Source organism: Dermacentor silvarum, chromosome 2 (assembly GCF_013339745.2).
Source record: "Dermacentor silvarum isolate Dsil-2018 chromosome 2, BIME_Dsil_1.4, whole genome shotgun sequence".
NCBI lineage: Eukaryota > Metazoa > Arthropoda > Arachnida > Ixodida > Ixodidae > Dermacentor > Dermacentor silvarum.
Genome location: NC_051155.1, coordinates 25,492,295 through 25,514,062, shown reverse-complemented (window position 1 = coordinate 25,514,062; position 21,768 = coordinate 25,492,295). Strand labels below are relative to the sequence as shown.

Sequence of the window (21,768 nt, the reverse complement as noted above, 5' to 3'; positions counted from 1 at the left end):
TTATTATTGTTGGCATCACGGAGGCCACAACAACCTCACAAGTATGCAGGTGGCACTGTTGTTTTCCTCAGTCTGCATAATAATGACTTGAATAATAATGACTCATCTGTTGCATAATAATGACTCATCTGTCTTCACCGATAAACAATGGGGCTGAGTACCTAACGGAACATGAAAAATATGTGACGGCTAAAGGTAGCAGAAATGCAGCTGTGATGAAAAATAGGGCACTGTGGAATTACAATAGGTACGAAGTGGTGAGAGGGATTTGGAAAGGGGTGATGGTCCCTAGTTTGACTTTCGGCAATGCGGTCCTGTGCATGAGATCAGAGGTTCGAGCAAGGTTGGAAGTTAAGCAGCGAGGGGTAGGTAGACTGGCTCTGGGAGCACACGGAAATACACCAAATCAGGGGGTACAGGGTGACATGGGATGGACGTCATTCGAGGGCAGGGAAGCCAGCAGCAAGATAGAATTTGAGGAGCGATTGAGAGAAATGGCAGAAAAGCGGTGGGCAAGGAGAGTTTTCAGTTATTTGTACATGAGGAATGTTGATACAAAATGGAGGAAGCTGACCAGAAAACTGACAATCAAATATTTGGACTGCAGTAAGGGTGCAAACCAGGAAACAGCGGTTAAGAAAAAGGTTAAGGAAACAGAGAGGGGTCTGTGGAAAACAGGGATGCAGACGAAATCAGCACTGGGAACATACCGAACTTTCAAGCAAGAAATTGCCAAAGAAAATATCTACGATAATTCTAGGGGAAGCTCTTTGTTGTTTGAAGCCAGGACGGGAGTATTGCGGACTAAGATGTACCGAGTCAAGTACCAAGGTATAGACACGTTGTGCTGTGCGTGTGGAGAAGAAGAGGAGACGGTTGAACACCTCATACTTTTCTGTAAAGGGCTTAACCCTACAGTGCAAGGCAACGGGGCTGATTTTTTCAAAGCATTGGGGTTTAGGGACAGTGAAGGCAAAATAGACTTTAAGCGGGTAGAAATAAACAAACAGAGGTTATCTGATTGGTGGATAAAATCAAGGCAGGGGTGAAATTTCACCCACCACAAAGTACAAAATATGTTAATAGTCATGGCTAGGTGGCGTATGCCACCGCCCGGTTTAAAGGGTTCAGCCTCATCCATCCATCCATCCATCCATCCATCCGTCTTCAAGATGGCGGTCGTCTGTGCGAGCTGCAAATGTGCTGCTTACGATGTGTTGCTTGATCGTGTGTTTTTATGTTTGCTGTAATGAAACAGGGCGTAGTTAGCGTGCACAAAAGTGCCAGAAGATACTTTGTGTCTCGCTGCAAACTCGCCGTATGCGTGGCGCGCCAGGTAAATGTGGACCAACGATTTTTATGCCGTGGCCTTTGTCTGGTTGTCGTGGAAAGTTGGGTGGAGGTCGAAAAGAAATAATGCGTATTGTTTGCGTGCCTCAGCTCGTCCGCTGCCCAGCGACATCTATGATGGAAGTAATGTCGACGCAGCACCGGCAACTTGGAGAGCGTCGTACCATTGAAAAGGTAGGCAGTTGTGCTTGCTAAGTACACGTGTGTTGTGTGCTCCTGGTGTGTGCATAGCATGCCTTGCGAACATAGGAAATAAAACTTCTGTGACAACAGTGAAACATGTGCTTGTGCATGCTGCGCGCTGTTTGTCAGAATTTAGTTACGCAAATTTATTGCTTTGATGCGAAATTGAATATCCTGATAAGAGTTCTCTTCCCATGGGGAGGAGGGGAGAAAGATTACGTTCGGAAATAATCGTGTTCACCTGTGCGCGCGCTTCCGCTTTTCTGCTGAAGTTGCATAATAATGACTCATCTGTCTTCACCGATTCTTACTGCAAATACGTTTTTTCGCTTATAAACTGTTCGACGTTGTAAATAATCTCTGCTTACCAGGTTTTCGGTTTACGAGCAGTTTGAGGAGAAAACGAAAATGTAGGCAGTCACGGCTTGCTACTAGTACAGCGTTCTTTTCAAAACAAGGGGTGTTGCCATAACTTTGACGTAACTAAACATGGCAGTGGAAAGTTGTTTAAACTAAGTCATGAAAGCAAACTCTAGTATGTAAACAAACATTTCTTGTATGTGCTGCTGCGTGCGTGTTTAAATTTTTACTTTGATGAAGGGGTCCCTATTATCAGGACATTCTTCAGTGACTAGACCTTGTGCTCCGTTGCCACCCTGCACTAGTGCAGACATGTTTTCGTGACTGTTTTTATGTGCACCTTACATGTGTTCACAGTTTTATTATGCCAATCAATGCTATAAGTTAATACCGAACTCATTTTGCAGTGGTGAGACCGTGACCCTCTAGCAGTGTCCACATAATGGCAGGGAAATGCAGGGATCCCGCAGCCATGGCTACAGCAGCACGGCGTGTAATCTGGATGTCATGTCAGGTATGTATGAAGTGTACTATCGGCCAAGAAAGTAAACGGACCACGGCACCGGTGGCCGGAGCGGCTGCCTGGCCACAACGGGGCGCTGCTGTCTCGCTCCGCGCGCTAGGGTCGAGAGTGCCGTGGGTGACGTTCAGCTTCTCCCTCACTCTCGCGCGGTGTCCTTTCACGCTTGATAAAATGCCTAGTGCGTCGTATGGTTGCTTTGCCGCTGGCGGTCGCGATGAAAGGGACCGTGCATAGCCGGTATTCAACACATGGCGCTGTCGCGCGCAGTAGCCGACGGCCGCAGGGAATCAAACCCCGGCGCTGTGAAAGAACAAAGACCGGCTCTGTTATTTTCTTCTTGTTTTTTTTTGCCTATATTGACCTAACCTTCCATACTAGTGTCTGTCGCCTACGTCCCTTGCTGCTTGAGTTTACGCAACATTGCGTAAGGCGCCGCCGCGGCGGCTGACGCGCGCTCTTTCACGCCTGCGGGATAAAGGCACGTTCACGTTAGCGGCGTAGTGACTTGCCGTGCACCGTTTGATGTTCTCAGACTGACGTGCGCGGGTAGTTGTGCTCGCGCACGTCAAGGTTTCCTTGCCGTGCAGTGAATGGATGCAGGATCCATTTTTGCGACGTTCTCCGGCTGCCGCAAACCAACGCAGGAATGGTAGCCGTAACTAGGTCGGCTTGCCCCCGGCTTGCCTCCCGCAGCGACGGCGCCGTCCGCTTTTCGCTCCGTGGCTTTCTCCGTGCGCGCTCGCTACATCGTTAAGTAGATTCCAATAGGGAGATTACAGGAAACTGTACGCGATTACAGGTTTCTCTACGACAAGACGAAGCCAGAATACAAGGACACGTAATTTAAAACCAGCAGATGGGGACGTGCTGACGACCAAGAGATGCATTCAAGATCTTGCCGTCCCAACTTCGTGCAGCGACGTCAGATAGTGTCACGTGTTTTGCGCACCAGCGAAGCTTGACGTGCACTTTGAACACCTCCCTGCGGCCGTCGGCTACTGCACGACCGCGCCACGTGTTTAATACCGGCTATGCACAGTCCCTTTCATCGCGACCGCCAGCAGCAGAGCAACCGGACGACGCACTAGACATTTTATCAAGCGTGACAAGACACAGCGCGAGAGTGAGGGTGAAGCTTAACGCCACCCACGGCACTCTCGACCAAAGCGCGCGGAGCGAGACAGCAGCGCCCCGTTGTGGCCAGGCAGCCGCTCCGGCCACCGGTGCCGTGGTCCGTTTACTTTCTTGGCCGATAGTACATGTACCAGAAAGTACGATCTTGGTACGATTTGTGTATAAGCTTATTGACATATTACTCAACTCAGCTTACTAAATAGGCTAAATATTTATGCAACTTTATTCAACTTGCTGCTTATTTGTGTTCATAATATTATGCACACATTATCGTGTTCTACATAAAACTAAACCTAACATGTCCTGATGTTTAGCATTTTTTTCTCGCTTCAATCACTTGGCTGCAAGTTCAATTTTATTTTTGCTTTGCACACAGTATATTACACTTCTTATTTTGATTTTATTGTTTTGAAACTGTTCCTTATGCTGTAGCTTTTATTTCTGTGTTTTTTCTCTGTTTATGCTACACGCATGTGCAGTTTCTGTGCATGTTATAATTCGAACGGTAGTGTGCCAAATATGTCAAAGGTGTAAGTGCGCAGTGTGCTTACCTTTGCTTACCATTGTTACTTTAACATTGCTATTTACAATAATTTCTGTCTTGTTCTCAGATTAACTGCCACTGGAAAATACACATATGATGAGCTTAAATTTCTTGAAATGAAATGTGAAGGTGTAGCCTTGTGACAGTTGAAGTATGGCAGCAATGTCGAAGCTAACTTGTGCCAACTATTACTACAGTATGCGAACAGATACCCATCCCTGTATTTGTGCATTTTATGAGAACCAGCCATGTCCACTAGGTGAAATTTGTAGTGTCCTTTTGAGTTTGCCGGTCAGTTCATGTAACTTTTCAGAACAAAATTTATACTGTGAGAGAAGGGAGACCATTACTAATGGGGCTGGCTCACAAGTCTTTTTATTTATGCGGTATGCCTCACTGATTTTATGTGTCAATTTTCTACTGTAGGTGAAAAATAGGTGACGATCGTAATCTGACCAGCAGTCCTATTGCTGCAATGCACGGCCAAGATGGATGAGCATACTGGTCTTTTGAGTTAAATATGATTGATATCTTAAGTACATATTTTGGCATCAGCCAGTCTGCACTATGTGCATTTGACCACATGTGAAAGGAGTACAATACACTGCCTCGGACACACACTGGACAAATTTAGTGGTATCTTTAACCAAGCAAGTCTCGCTTGCCGGCTCGCCTTTCACAATTCACTTACGCACTGTCGTTCATATCCTGTCTACATTATTTCTTTCTGGTTATATATGTGCATATCAGTCCACAAGCGAATTGAGAAAGACACCCAGGCAAGGGAGGCTTGCTTAGTTAAAGATACCACCAAACTTGTCTTGTATCCGTCAGGGGTTGTGTGGTCTATTCCTTTGATCATGTGTATATTTGGTAAGATTTACATGGGGCAGACTGGCCGGTGCCTCAACATGTGCCTAGGAGAGCACCAACATCGGTGGGACATAGTGGACATAGGCCAAAAAATAGGCATGGCATAGTGGATATGAAATGCATGAGAACTATGCCGGTAGCTCATGCAAATATTCTATAATGGCTGGCTCTTAAATGTCTCGGGGTTGCATTGGGTTGCCCGTACACCAGCACACCTATGCTTGTTTCCACGCCAAGTGATCATAGAGAATATGTTCCAGTTCCCGCTAGCAATCCACAGACAAAGCTGCTCTTTGTCAAGTGGAAACCAATACCGCCAGAGTAGTTCACAAAACATACAGCCCACAGCGGATTGTCATTGCATGGCATTGCATGTTTGTACAGCCAAGAGAAATTTGGGCATACTGTAGCTACTGCTACACCCAAAGGCTACACGGCGGTTCCTCAACGACTTTGAACCAGCATCGCATAAACTTCTGGCACAACTATCATCTCCAAACCGCTCCGCAGCAACTGATACAGTGTGTATTCCTGTGGTTCATTACCAAGTGTTGTTAATTTTCTGTCCTTTCACCATGCAGGGTACACGTGCACTCGCTTCAAGACGACGACCCTCCACCTCAAAAACAGCCTCTCCTCAAAGACTAGCAGGGAGACTAAATGAAAGGAAAATACCACATCCGTAACCAGACAGATACTATGTGTTCCTTACATTTAACCTCCTTCTCTCTTTAAGGAAGCGTGGCATATGCCCAATAAATGTTTTTATCAACTTTTTTTCGTTGAGAAATGTCTAATGTGCAGCATATGTACGAGCCCACGTACATGTTGGAAAAAGTGCTGCACCTTAGCTTGATATATGTATATCAAGCACGAAAGACACATCAGAAAATGTTGCCACATGTGGTGGCTAATTTTGTTTTAGGAATTCTATGAATGCCAGCAATCTAATGTGTAAACTCAGCAGAGGCTCATTAGGAAGACATGACACGGTCACACGAAAACTGCTTTGGAGCACGCATTAGGAAGACATTTCATGCTCACAAGAAAAACACTCATCAAGTATGCATCAGAACGACGGTGGCTAATATGTTTTAGAATGACATTAGGAATACATCAGAATATTTCCGAAGAAACACATCAGAGACTCATTTGGCTGTAATGTCAAAAGTCATCAGACCTTCACGTGAAACTCATCTCATATTTTCTTAAGGGAAAGCGCGAAAAGTGCGAAAAGGAATATCATCGGAGACGGAATCGCTACAAAATCGCAGCCCGCGCGCATGTGCATCTGTGTCTGTGTTGTGCGAGTTTGCGTGCGCTGAAAATTTTTTATTGCGCTCAGAGAAATCTGATCATGCCCCTCTACATGGACGCGGTGGGAAAATGAATGAACGCCAACAATCGTGTTCATTGACCACATATACAAAACACACAAACGATCGATGTCAAAGTCATAATTACTCTCACGAGTTGGGATGTCATTTTAAGAATGCTTAAGCCTAATGCAGTTCTCAACATTTTTTATCATTAAGCTTCTATACAACTGTACAACTTTGTGCCTTCCACCCATGGAGGAAGGAAAAAACTTAAAAAAAAGTTTTTTTTCCTTCCTCCATGCTTCCACCCACTACTGTTGTACGGCATTGCTTTAGTAGTATTTTTCTTTTCTGTTTTGGTTTGGTTTGGGTGATGCAGTGGTCCGGTCGAAGTCGCATACCAATCCGCATCCATAGAGTCCACGGTCATAGCCACAGCTGTCATCTTAGCGAGAACGATTGCGTTGCACGGTGTTAAGCTCGAGATGCTTGTATTCGTTGAATATGAAGTGGACATGACCACTGCGGTTGTCAGGCACACCGCAGTGCAAAACTTTAACCCAGCGAATGTCGTGGATTTCGATCCAATTGTCCCCTACGACGTGTGGTGGAACGGCGATGCGACGGAGTGCTGCACATGGCTGGTAAGTTCCACTCATTCGTTAATAAGCGCAACTTAAATGTTTATAAGACTAACATTTCGAACAATTTAATCTTCACCGGCATGTGCTTTATCCCGCTCATTGTGCAGTAAGCATATGGCCGACGCAATCTCGTAGCGTGACTTTGGGGTTTATGCCTGGCTGCTCGAGACGTATCTCCTTTGATAAGAGTCTCGGGCAGTCTGCGACATGTGTGGAAGGGTCGGCGTTATGAAATGGCGAGGGGGTGCAGCACGCACTGCCGCGGACGCTCAAGGTAGACGCTGCTTCGCAGGAGGAGCCATCGGCGCAAATGTGTGCTTTTGGCAGTTATCAGCAGAATTTTGGTTTTGGACACAATTTTGGGCGTAAATGTTCAGTGCCGCCATATTTAGTCTGATGGAATGACATATGCCACATGAGAACCTGTCTACTGCATGAACGGGTATCTGTCGTGTAGTGGACGTGAGAGCCACGCTTGCAAATGCTTTGCATTCATGAAAGGATGAAACGAGAGTAATGCCAGGGGGAGACCAGAGTAACTGATATTCTGGCCTGATTTGTTATTATGACACTTGAATGTTTATCACCTAACATTGCTGCCTGTCGGCAGTGTCAGCTTTGTAATGCTTTGTTAAATTCAACGCTGAAACTGAAGAAATGGTGCTGCACACGTCGAAAAGGCTCAGGAAGCCTGTATTGTCCTTAGAAAAGGGCAAGAAGAGCACCAAAGGAAAGGTATGGCAATTGAAAGTTGACAAGATTTTAGATTTATATGTTGTTACTGATTTGTGTCATGTGGCTGTGCTTTATATAAAAAGAATGGCGCTACATGCTAGCATTTTTACCCAAGCCCAAACCGCATGAGAGCGATTGTGTGCGCGACGGCGACGGGCGATGGCTTTGAGCGACGTAACAAGCCGTCGCGCAAACTGATCGCTCGGTTCTGGAAATCCACAATTCGTCGCCCGGAGCGACTAGCCAATAGCGCGAAGCCAGAACAGGATGTACATCAGTCAAGTACAACCGATTGTCACACGGAACAAGCAATGACTCAATTTTGATACGCACAAAGATAAGAACCTAGTGCAAGACCTTAAGAAATATTTATGGTGCTCTTTACAGTAAACGCATCAAGTTAAACTAATACAGCATGCGTCACACCAGTTACGGCGCGTATTTGCTGCCCTCATACCAGCAACACCGGGGAGACAGCGCTCAAAGTCATCGCTCACGTGTGGTACGACTTGTAGGCGACGAGCGAACGCGACAGCCATCTCCGTCACGTCACTTGTCGCTGTCGCGCGCAAGATCGCATGCATGCGTTTTATACTTAAGGCTTGTTGAAGGCCTTACAAGAGCATTGCATCTCTTTGCAAAGGAAGTGAGCTCTGCAGTGGACACAATGTAGTGCATATTTGTGCACGAACACATTTGTGTGTGGCTTTCTATGACTTCAAATTGCACTTCCATGTCTGTGTTCATATTATTGTGTAATTTTTACAGGAATTATAACTTCCATGGCCTCTGTGGCACCTTTGTCATAGGAGCATTTGAAGAGTATATTTTTGTACAGCACTGTTCAGTTTCAAGCACCAATTTTTTTCTAGTTGTGCAGTACTTCACACTCACTGATATTCGTCCATGCTCAGCAGTGCTTACTCACTGCCACTACCTTACAAATGGACCTTTTTCCAGTAAGCGACCCCTCTAGCGGCCGCCACTTCAACTAAATTTGACGGGAAAGACACACACGTTCCCGCCACTTGTCGCCTCTACGCAAGGCATGGTAGCGTTTAACCAAGCAGTCTCTTGCGACGGCTGTCCCTGCTTTTTTTTCTTCTGTCGTTTGTGTTGCTGAAGTAGCTTCTCATTGTCCTGCTCTAGTGCGCGTGTATTTACTGACATGTAGCAATAACACATTTTACATTTACCGACACAATGGCAGCATGCTGATGCGATGTGCAAGCCATTTGAAACCAAGATTTGAGAGATGCGCCGGCTTTTGTTCTTCAGCAGCTTGGTCAGTACTTCGACTCAACTGGCGGAGGCATGTGTGAGCGTCAAACGCGCCGCGGAAGGACTTTCTTCAGGATAAACTCGACCGTCGTTTTGAGTGGCTCGACTTGAAGGAGGCGGTCAACAGACGCATGCATGTGCGTACGTGCTTGCCCTCAAGAGCGGGCATGCAAGCAGCTCACCATGATGAATAAACATGCAAAACTTCGGCACACGTACTACGAGTGTACTGCAGGGCAAGTGTTGTTTTATATCGAGATATGTATCGTATATGGATGGTACGGGGGGTACAGTACGGGGGGTAAGCAGAATGTAAGTGGATGCAACACATTGTTTCTTCAGGTGCGTAAAGCTTCATTTGCCTGCAAAAAGTAAGACTCAAGTTTTGTATAATGCGGCACCGCGGGTGTGTCGCTTTGGCCTCGCACGATGCATTCTCATCGGCTGTGTGGCGAGATTCTTCTTTTCGTTTGGCCCCACGTAACCGTACAGCTATTTCCGCCTGCATGCGGTAGCACGTTCTTAAGCCAATAGTAAAATCCGTGCGGTATACATACCCGTAGATTAAAACATCGCCGTGACTTCTGAGTCGGTCGTTGGGCGAGAAGTGCAATAATCACAGCGCTAGCGTCATGCTGTTACCAGAACGCAGGCTTACCTCACTCAGCAAGAATTGCGTGATAACTCACTGATAACATGGGGTATTTTTTTTAATTTGACCTTGCTCTCCACTCCAGTACAATGTTCACCATTCCACGCCGGTTTGTGCAATCGACGGTACAGAAAGTGCCTGCATGAGATTTGTCGCAAACACTGCGCCTACCGCTCGAGTGTTAGTTCACAGAGTCTTTTTCATCGACAAAAGTGCTTGCAGGCTTTCCCACGAACAGCTAAGTGTTTCCTTTAACCAATATTCTTGCCCAGAACACTAGAAAAATTATTGATCAGCAACTCAAGCTCAGAAAATTGCCGCGGATCATGCAAGGGTTCACGCACTCACTTCGCACACCTGCCCTGCGATAATGGCGGCACGGCATGGAATGCAGCTGGGGCAGGCGCGTAGCCAGGGGGGGGGGGGGCTGATGGGGCTTCAGCCCCCCCCCCCCCCGAAATTTTTTCGTGCCGGCATGCACCGCCGACCAAAACTACCACCGAAGCCGGGAATAAGAATAATAATAATAATAATAATAATAATGATAATAATAATAATAATTTACTTCCCATGAAAATAATGACATGGTGGGGTTCTGGATAAAAAGTTGCACGCAGGCAACTTGACCAGCCTAAAAACCCATCAAAGGCAACAGAGGGCGTCGGGCGCTCACATGTGAGTAAACAGATGGGAAGGTGTCAATTAAAAAAAAATGTGTATACGAGACAGGCAGTAATACACTTTAACAATTAGAAAAACAAGTAGTCTGCATTAACAAGGAAATATTGAATTTACACATGAGCATTATAGATTACATAAAGAAAGTTTTATTATACTAAAACAGGAAAAAAATAGGAAAAAAAACAAAACATAGCACTATATTCAGTGAAGCATAAACTAAAGCAAATAAAGGGGGGGAAGTCATACAGTATTGCATATGAACTAACTCATTAAACAGCAAGGATTAGTTTTACTGAAAGTAGTTGTGCAGGCTGCATAAGGACAGAAGGTCTATTTCTCGTAAGGCGAGGTTACTGAGGTGAAGTCGGAAGTGTATGTCGAAGCATTTGTTGACCATAATTCGTTCTTGAGTGCAGAATTCTCCATTGTTCAGGTGTCCGAGTGTCATAGGCTGCGACATGTTCGTGTAGGCGAGCTATGTTCAATCATTCTGCATTATGTCTACAATGTCTTTTTCACGCTCGAAAGACATTACTGCACGAACATTGCGAACTCGGGCTGGATTTCGTGGCACCTGTGGTGGATTTCGTGGCACCTGGGGTCACGTAACGCAAGGAGCCCCATCAGAGCACAAACTTTCAAGGGCTTTTCGATAGCGAGCGGGCGCGTTGCGGCATCTCGCAGCGGTCGCGGAATCTACGGAGCGCATGAATTTCAATTCCAAATTTTATGGGTGTAAAGTTCTCATAAACTTTTGACGCGAAAGGTGCACTGACATTTCCAAAGGCGTGCTTCAAAAGATTTTCAATTCTGGAACTTTATGGGGTTAATGCTGTTATAAACTTGGACCAACATGCGTGCACTGGAGCCCTCGTGTCCAAGCCGTTCCAGAAATGAAAGCACGCGCTCGCAATCTTCCACACACACGAAAATACTAAATATTACCGTGACTGTGAGCTGGCAGCTGATAATTTTCCCCAAACATTTTCAGGACGCGTGCCCAATGTGATCGATCAGCTGGACCAGGGCAGGCAAAGTAAAATTTGAGAAAACAGGAGAAAGGAAATGGCCTATTATTGAGGAAATTCTTTTTGCGGGCTACAAGGTCTGGCTCTCGTTGTCCTGTAGAAAAAAACCGAGGATTCTTATGGTATTCTTGCGGGGTAAGACTGCGTCTTTCATTCGAAGTTTGATTAAATTTTTATATTCTTCGGCTCGCTTGCTAACGTCTTCACTAATGACAATATATTCTGATTTCTGAGGGGAACATTCTAGCCCTAGTGTTTCGGCGTAGTCACGTATAGTATCTAGTCCACATTGAATAATGTGTTCTTGCCATCCTGGTGATGGCAAAGCATCAACATGGGTGCAGAAGCTGACCGTACAACTGGAACAGATCCTTGCAATGATACGTAGAATAACTAGACAAAGGAGAGGAATGAAAGAACATGAACTTCGTAAGGTTATAGAAGCCTTGATCTTTTCTAGGATAATGTACTATCTACCATACGCTAAGATAACCAGCACTCAGCGCAAAAAGATAGACATTATAATTAGAAAGTGTGCTAGACTTGCCCTGGGAGTTCCTAAGTTTGCACCTAACCATAAAATTGAAGCAACCGGCCTCTTTAACTCACTAGAAGACAGAATAGACATGCACAATCAAGCACAAATACAGAGACTTAAATCATCTAATCAGGGTCGACGAATACTGAATAGATTGGGATACGAAACCGCTAATTTACCCCCAATTCCCCCGAAACTACCACCATGGGATGATCTGCCAAGGATAACCGTAGATCCCATTCCAAAAAATATGCACCCGGAAAAGAATCGAAATAGGCGCTCAAAAAGAACAAGTGTAATGCAGATGACAGAGGATAAAAGCACGTACTACACAGATGCCAGTCATAATGCCGAAATCAGCAAAGCAGCGGTCGTGGGCCATGACTCGACGATTGTGAAAAATTACTTGGGAGTCCCAACGCCTCACGACGCGGAATTGCTGGCAGTAATGCTCGCCATAACGGAAATGACACACACATCTGACACGATCACAATCCGAACAGACAGTCAAAGCGCTTGCAGAGACATTCAAAATGATTATCTTCCTTACCACATACGCACAAAGCTCCACATGTACATGCATGCTCACCCCCTTCTACGCATACGCATACAATGGGTTCCAGGCCATCAAGGATTGCGAGGAAATGTAAGAGCACACCAGCTCACCCGCGCAGAAAATCCGGGACCTCCTATCCTTTGGCCTGTTGAAGATACTTACAACCCCAGAGAAGAACAGAAGATGCAGCGGAAAGAAAGGATACGTATTTTGAAATATCGCAGGGAAGCATCAACAATTCTCAACACACCATCCTACACGCATTCGAGAGAGGACGCCTCAATCATACGAAAAGCACAAACACACACATTACTCACACCACACTATACGCATTATATTAACAGGGACCCAGGCTCCCCCACTTGTAAACAGTGCGGGGCCTATCCATCAAATAAACACATCTTGTGGGAGTGCCCTGAAAACGCCATCTTGAAAAAGACAATACTTTCCAAATTACCACACAACCAGCGTCCTGGCAGCTGGGAGGAGTGGACCACTCCCCCACGAAGGTTTGAAAAACTATGGTGGCCGCTTCTGGTGCAGCACGTCAAGAACGTTCTGGGCCAGGAGGCATGAGCCTACCAGGAGGCCCGGACTTGGGCTTTAGTTCCTTCGGGGCTAATAAATGTTATTTCTCTCTCTCTCTCTGGCTCTCGTTGGCCAGAGGGACGGTGGCCCTATGGATTCAAGCATAGGCCTCCCGGAAAATACAGGTATTTTCAGAGCGCTTCTTCGCATGCGAGCTGATTGTGGAGATACATATCTGAAGAACCATTTGTAAAGTTGCCCCAGTAATGCCTCGTATTTAAGCCCAGATGCACAAAACCAAATTATAGAAATTTGTGGCGAAATTATCAAAGAAAGCCTAGTTGCATAAGCAGGCTGCTTCTCCGTACTTGCAGACGAAACGACGGACATCGCCGGAATCAAACAGCCTACTGTTTGTGCAAAGTACCTAAACAAGGATGCCAACGACATCGAGGGAGTGTTTTAGGTTTTAGCACCGGAAGAGATGCCCATCTCTCATTGCAACTGCAGGTTCTATGTAAATGTGTACAAACTGTTCCAGATTCTAGTCACCCTTCCAGTGACCACTGCCAGCGCAGAGAGAATATTTTTTTACAAGAGTTTACTAAAAAATCTACTTGCGCTCCACAATGTCTGTGAAACGCATGGTTAGACTGGTGCTTCTATACACCCACAAAGACGTCGGCATCAACGTGTCCGAAGGCATTGACCGCTTAGCTCAACTTCCCCGCCGAGAGAAGTTTGTCCTTTAGATAGCGACGCAGCAAAAATCAATACAACTAAAAAGCTCTATTCCTTCAGGTCCATAAGCTCGTAATTACGAAAACGTATGACTGTTCGTTAGCTTTTAAAACTGCAGAAATTTTAGCCGTTTATTCTAGCAGTTAGCATCATGATCAAAATTATCATGCGAATACGAAAATTACGAGGACATCAATAACCAATTTTGACCGACCTTGCTCATTGAAAGCCCGGCCCACGATGCGTTTGCCAAAAATACACTCGGATATTGGGTAGTAACTTGCCGCATCATCTGTGTCTTTCGCTTGTCCTTTTCTTTCCTTTTTAGCTACCTGCTTTTATTTCTTTTTTGAAACGAAGCAAAACCCTCCTTTAATTTTGGGTGCAGAATAATTGTTGCCGCTGAGCAGGCAGTTAAATTACACATTTTCGTACTGATTTCTGCATTATTCCTCTATTATTCTACCTGTATGGTGCTGTCGCGACCGCTGCATGGCCCGAGTACATATAATGATGTCTGTGATCATAGTTTTGTTCTTGCCTAGATCATCTTTCTGTGCGCAAAGTTTACTATCTCTGACTCTGCAACGTGTTTATTTGTCTTGTTTGATGCATAATATACATGGACGTTTGCTTAAATACGTAGATTTATTGGAGACTTAGGCGTACATTTAAATATCTTGTTGCGAGGTGTTGTGTATACAAGCAGTGAACTTTGTTCCTAGCGACTCTTTTTTGCCCTTAGCGAGTTGTATCTTGGCATTTGTATATTCCATTCTATCTTCGCATTTATAATGTATATTTTGCAGAACTCCTACTTTTATGTGACTGCCACAGATACGAAGAAGAGAGGATTGCCCTTCGGACGGCTTTGGGGCACTTAGACGACAGGTTTTTTACGGAGGAAAATATCTTGGGCGCGTGGCCTCGTGCGTCTGCTATGTGCAGGGCTATAAAGGCGCTGCTGTGTTTTTTGATGTGCACAAGTCTGTATGACCGCCTGTGACGAAACTCAGCGATGAACGCTTAACTGTAAATATGAAACGTGTGAACTGTGAACTTCTCTCTTCCTTCTCTTTCAATCCCTTCTACCCCTTCCCCAGTGCAGGGTAGCCTACCGTGCTCAGCATGTTTAACCTCCCTGCCTTTCCCTTATGACTTCTCTCCCTCTCTCCTACTTTTTATTTGTACTCACTGTTGCGAGTATAATCTCGGTGTAATTACAATACACGACCGATAACAGCTGCTCCTGCGCAATGTATTGCAACGAGGGACAGCGTCATTGAGGTTTTTCCTGGCCGTTGCATATGTGCAAAAATGTAAACAAGGTTCTTGAATGACGAAGATTCATCAAAATATTTGTCCTCAACTTATTCATTAGATGGCCTTTACGTTCTTCATATCAGCTGTATACATTGCTTTGCTGGTTTCGAACTCATATAGTTCTAATGTGCGTGTGATATTTTCTTTCCTTATTAAATAGACGAAAAAAAACGCAGCCGCATTGACATCAGTTATTTCTGGCAGAATTTTTAATACATACGAATATATTCTTTTATGAAAAAATACATATTTTACTTGACAGTGCGTAGCATTCAATAATTCGTTTGCAGCATCTAATATACAATGGCATTGGCAATGCAGTTATTATTCATGTATTTGATCCCTCGACAAATTCTATAAGGAGGAGGCCGCGCTGCAACCTCAGCCCCCCCCCCCCCCCCCCGAACAAAATTTCTGGCTACGCCACCGAGCTGGGGCATGCGCATGCGCATAGCTGAATTGGAAAAAGGTCCATTCATTTGAGCCTGTAGGCACTCATCATCATAGATTTGCAACCGTTTTCACTTTTTCACATTTGCTCTTATGATGTCACTGACGCCTACTCATGCTAACATTGATTCATGCCCGGTCATGTCAGAAATTTCACGAGATCGAAGCGGGTTGTATATTTCACTTTTTTTCTTGACCAAATAGATATGGTGGGCACGCCATTCAAAAGCATTCAACTGAATTTTGTTTTTAACAGAACCTAACAGTTTACCAGAAAAAGCTACCAAAGACCAACTGGTAAAGGCTACATTTTCATGCGGAGTGCTTTTTCTCAAATTCGAAAGTATCTGTGAAGCAACATAAACGGAACATGGACACATAACTATTATTATATAGTATATACAAACATAAAGGATATAAGTTGTATGGTTTCCCTTTTTAAGAGAAAAAATGCCTTCTAAAAATTTGAGAAATGGTACATTTTACAATATTGTAAAACCGATTTCACCTTTCATTTTTCAGTGTCTGAAGATGGCTTATGTAGCCATATGAAAAGCATGATGCCGAAAGACTTTGGTGGGAAAATGTTTTGTTTCACCTTAATTGTAGTTAGGGGTGTTGCATTCGCATCTTTCAAATAATGAATCGAATCAAATAGTCACTATTTGTAAATGTAAATATTTTATTAATGCTTTTCAAGTATAACATCAGCTATGCCCAAATTGGAGCAATAGTATGGTCAATTCTCACCCCCGCGGGCATAGTATAGGCAAAGCATAAAAACTTGCATAGTAGAGCAGGCTACGCCGCTTAGGTAGCTATACTTTACAGGCTATACAGCGATGATTTGCACTCTGCAGAGTCCTGTGCATGTGAAGATAATGCTCCATTTCTGCATTTAATAAACGTTTCATAATGTACTATATAATGACAGAAACATGTTAATAGAATGTGAACACCGTTTTACATTAATTGTGATAACGAGTGTTCAATTCACAAACTATTCTAAAACTATTCGGTTCGATTTGCTCTGGCGCTATTGGATTCTTTGGGTAACAGCGCAAAACAGACGACCACAACAAGGGAGACACGTACACACAAGCGCTGTCACACAAGCGCTGACACACAGCGCTTGTACGTACGTGTCTTCCTTCTTGTGGTCGTCTGTCTTGCGCTGTTACCCGAAGTTTCAAGATGTACCTATTCGCCCAAAAAGAAGTATTGATGCTATTCGATTCGTATTCGACTTGGTGTCAAAAGTCACTGTTTGCATACCCCCAATGTGTGGTCCGTGTAATGTTTCTCATTACACTGCTTGCGATGTTTCACACAGAACTGGCAGTACAATGCCGCTGTGATTTCCTGTGTGGTGAGAGCGCTAAGTCGTGGCAGGGCATCATGCTTACAGTCGGGCTATTAATGTTACGGGTACTTGGCCAGTTGAAGCTGTTGAATCTGCAAGCAGAATGTGAGCCCATCAAGAATATAAGAGGGTGGTGAGGGTTCAAAGTGGTGAAGTGTCCCTCTGACAAAATATGCCCTTTCAGATCTGAGCCAGTTTGGCTTAGTACATTTGCGTCTGGACAAGCTGATATTGCAACTTTGACCACTCAAAGCATGCGCGATTCCATAGAAAGAAGTCTGTCATCCATATAAACACGGCCTTACATGTAGTGGTTTAGAAGTTGCATCATATTTTCTGCTCAGCAGGATCAAGACCTCTGTTTGAAATATTTAATGCTGTTTTGAGAACAAACAGTACTTGTGTCACATGCTGAACCCAGATATCTTAAGTGTGCAGTACATCCAAATACAATGTGCACCCAGTAACAATACATATATAGAGAATGCATCACCCTATCTGTAGCTAAAATAATGGATTGCCTTGCTGAGGGGCCCACGTGCCATATTCAGTCCATAACCGAAAGAGCTCAGACACTGTATCGCCAGTTCTGTGCATGCTGTTGTGTGCAGTGCAGCGAAGACAGTGCAGAGCAGTCATAACTTTTTTTTGCTTAAGACAAATTACTCCAGAAAAGGAATCGATTTTATAACTTAAATTTTCAGCAAATGCACCTATTTTTGAAACTGCACAACAAAGTCAAAGAAACACTAATTAAATGGTTCAATTCATAATTCTATGCGAAAAACTTATTTTTGACAATTTTTATCTTGGACTGTATTTTGCCTTTTAGTAGAAAATTTATAGGCACGGAGTAAACTTTTCTTGGGGAGATCTTTTTGAAATGCAGTTCACACTCTTGACTGTTCATAAAATTTATAGTCAAGCACCATTTCTGGTATGCCGGGCATTGAACAACTCGGAAACATTTTGATCACGCCTCGTTAGGCTTGGCTGTCAGTGCATGACACAGTTGCAGCATGTGCCTGGTGTCCTGCACCTTACCTTTGGAAAAACCTCACACTATGATATTATAGATTATTTTATAAATAGGGTTGTACAAAGCAAAGCCACAGTGTTCCTTGATTTGTGTTACATGTAGTGGTTATGTTTGGCTGCTTGTATGGCAGTTCAAACATTGCACTTAGATTGTTTTTGCACAGTCATTGCCTTTGCTGATTGCTACTCATACAGTCAAACCTCGTTAATACGTAGTCGGCCGTTAATGGTGTTTAGGTATGCACTAAATGATGTACGGATTAGCAGCCAATGTCACTTCAGCAGCTACTTACTGGCCGGAAAAGAACTACGTCGCGATGCTCTCAAACATACACTCTCGGACAGGCTTTATTTTTGGGTAGGCAGCAAGAAATTGGTTATCTTCACTTGCCACCCGTCGTGGTTGCTCAGTTAGCTAAGGCGTTGCGCTGCTGAGCACGAGGTTGCGGTATCGAATCCGGGCCTCGGCAGCCGCATTTAGATGGAGGCGAAATGCAAAAATGCCCGTGTGCTTGCGATGTAGTGCACGTTAAAGAACCCCAGGGGGTCAAAATTAATCTGGAGCCCTCCACTACGGTGTACCTCATAATCGGAACTGGTTTTGGCATGTAAAACCCCAGAAATATCTTCACTTCCTGCGATGACGGCATCTTTCAAACAGAATACTACGACAACACCGCGACCGCAAGCACTAGAGCACTGCACGGGCCGATTTTTGCGGCCCGGGCCCGGCCCGGGCCCGTTTTCACATTGGGCGGCCCGCCCGAGCCCGATCAAAACTTTTATGGCGAGACCCGGGCCCGGCCCGGGCCCGGAAATAATCTACGTTACCCGCCCGGCCCGGCCCGCCACCCCTTTACCTTAAGCCCGAGCCTGGCCCGAGCCCGACCCGAGACCGGCCCGAACCCGGCCCGAGACCGAAAAATACTTGTTTTTCAGAGTTGAGAAGCCCGAGAATAACTCACAGAAAGCCCGAGCCCGGCCCGGGCCCGCGTCAAAAAACCCGAGCCCGGCCCGGGCCCGAGTCAAAAAGCACACTCCGTGCCCGAGCCCGGCCCGAGCCCGTGAAAAAACTCCTCTACCCGGCCCGGCCCGGCCCAGGGGCCGGGCCGGGCCCGGGCTTTCGGGTAAGCCCGAGCCCGTGCAGTGCTCTAGCAAGCACACTGGCGGAATGAAGAAAAAAAATGTCAGTTTCACCCGATAGGCGAAGCATCGATTGCGATTTCAGATTAGTAGACAACTATATGAACTAAGGATAGTAGTTTTATCAGTCATATAAAGTTTTGAACAATCGCTTACCAACTAAGTTAACAAGCACGGTTTAAAGCGTGCACAGTTAAACATGAACACATCTCTCTCGATGACCGTGGAAACTCGGATGTCCCAACGCTGGAATGAGGAGGTGCAGCGAGAGCAGCCAGTGAATTGACCTTCGTGCCGTCATTACGAACTAAAGGTGGAAAGCACAGTGCACATGAAGCTACCAGCACTAGTTGCACTTTATTCACTTTGCAGATTGCTTTGAAGACGAAGCCCGTGCGGACGCGCACTTTCTCTATGTCGCAGATTGCTTCAAGATAGGCAAACACCCCCCACTTTCTCGCCTCCTCCGCTGTGCCTCACGCGCGTCAGAAGCATGCTTCTGCCCCACCTTTCTCCCTCGCGCGCGTGAGATTGGATTGAGCAGCAAACGTCGGCTGACACTTACAAGCTTTCACTCACACACACAGCGTATGGCACGCGGCGACGATGTTAGCGTGTTTGGACTTTATACGAAACCTTAAAGCGAGGACCAAGCAGAAATGGAGCGTCCATAAGAATGTATCGCAACAAAATGTGCTTCTGCGCGATTACTACTTGAATTGGATTGGATTCGGCGGCGACAGTGAGTTCATACCTCCTACCGGCAGCTTTTTTGCGTTACCAGAAGCCAATCTCGAAGGCCATGCTCCTGTGCGCTGCATTCGGCAACAGCTGTATGAGCAGGAAATGCGTCATGATGGCCATGTTTTAAGGTCCCTATCGCTGGCAGCTGTTGTCCGGGTGTCGCAACTCGAGAATCGAACATCTCCGCACATGAAATTTTGCCGAATTTGTGCATGTGCGTGTAGAACTAGAAAGAAAATAGTATGCAATAACCATTTGATGGCAAATGTGTGGCTATGGCTTAAGCGGTCAGGCATGGGGTTCAATGGGGGCTGGGTGGGGGAATCTTCGCGACTACATTTAAACTGCAATTACACATTAAGCGGGTACGTATCAACGAGGCTTGACTGTACCCGAGTTCCTTGAGTGTAGGCAGAAATAATTACCTGTGTATTACTGCAGCGTCATTGTACAGGTCATGTTTGCAAGGTGCCAGTGTGTGGTATGTCCCACATAATGTTCCTGACAGACATTTTTGGTTTATATAACCCGGAAATGTGTAATGGTTACATTATGCTCTTTTGATAGCATGGGACTCCTATATTGCTTTTGAAGTCTTAAATCCTTACCTTTTATGAGACCTGGCAATTCAAGGGAAAAGTTCTACATTTTCTTTTGTAGCTGACATGGACATATTCACTGGAGAGGCCATCGATGTTGTCATCGGATCCTCAAGAGATGACGGAAAGGTAACTTTAAAAGTCATACAACTGTTTTTTAAGGATCGATGTTACATTTACGCGCTGAAAGGGCTCATACATTTCAGAGTGGGGAAAGAAACTGAGTTATGTCCCATTTGTTTTTCCTTTATGGATGTAAGTAGCTGTGTATGATCCACGAACTAGATTTATGGCCGAGTACCATATTTATTGAAATCTAGGCTGGTCTCACTCCTAAGCCAGCACCTGAAGTTCTGAAGCCAGTGAAAAAAGTGTTTTTCTTGAATGTAAGCCGGACAAGTTAGGGCAACAGACACAAAAAGCGAACAGCATTTATTAGTCACGACCCGTCCCAGCCCATACAGTGTTGTCGTTGCTGCTAAGCCTTGTTGCTTACCTCCTTATCATTGTCAGAATAAAAGAGCAGACAATTTTTGGTGCCATTTAGTGCACTTTAGATGCTGCACTCCTTAAAGCATGCAGTCAAGCTTCCTGGTGTGTCCCATGCTGCAGTGACCCAGCTCGCCACTTGCGTTAGTTATGTGCATTTAGTACAACTTGTTGCTGTTAGCTTATACGCTTTATGACTCGGCCAGATCGCGAAGTATTTCCGCAGGCAATCCATCCTCAAAATGCTTGTTGATACAGACACGTCAAGTGGCTGAGGCTGGTCCGTCATGCCACCTGGTATAATAGCGATGTCCATTCAAGCTTGGGAAGGCACAGCCTTCATGCTGTCAGTAAGGTGCCCACAGTACATATCAAGGACCAGGAGAAAGTTCTTGGATGACGTTGCCATGTGATCCTAATCCACTAGTCAAACGTGGCACTCGTCATCCGCCTGTTCGCATTTGCCTGTGTGGCAGCATTTCTGGGAAAGGCTTCTTAAGCCGGCAGTGGCTTCCTCTTATAAATTATGTGTGCAGGCAGCTTATGTCAATCAGCTGTGCCATGCAGCATCATGATCGCATGTTGCTTTCCGCAAGTGGCCGAGCACATGGCACCCCTTTGGTGCTGTTGTCATTGGCTTGCTACACCCCAGGCAACCCAAAATGAATGAAAAGGGGTCAGTTTACAGCACTCTACTGCAGCCACTTTTGGTTGGCTGGAGTGGCCAAGTAGAAAATCTGACCCTGGAAATATGCTTGCTCTGGTATTTTTGTCTCACATAAATGTTTTAGTTTGCTTTATTGTTGCTTAACACTATTGCCACAATTTCCTGTGTAGAACAGTGTCCCATGAAAGCACAACTATGCTTGCTCTCAATGCATACAAATGTACGAGAAGTTTTTGCAGATTATCTGCATTTGCTGGGGGTAGTAAAATTAAGAGTGTGCAG

At 45.2% G+C, this 21,768-nt stretch overlaps 1 long non-coding RNA gene across 1 annotated transcript; it reads left to right on the top strand.

The window, feature by feature from the left end:
* Positions 1–1,478: 1,478 nt before the first annotated feature.
* On the top strand, positions 1,479–6,177 carry LOC125942935 (uncharacterized). Its single transcript, XR_007465429.1, has 3 exons — positions 1,479–1,524; positions 2,301–2,407; positions 5,549–6,177. It is a non-coding gene; the product is annotated as an uncharacterized LOC125942935 (long non-coding RNA).
* Positions 6,178–21,768: the final 15,591 nt, after the last annotated feature.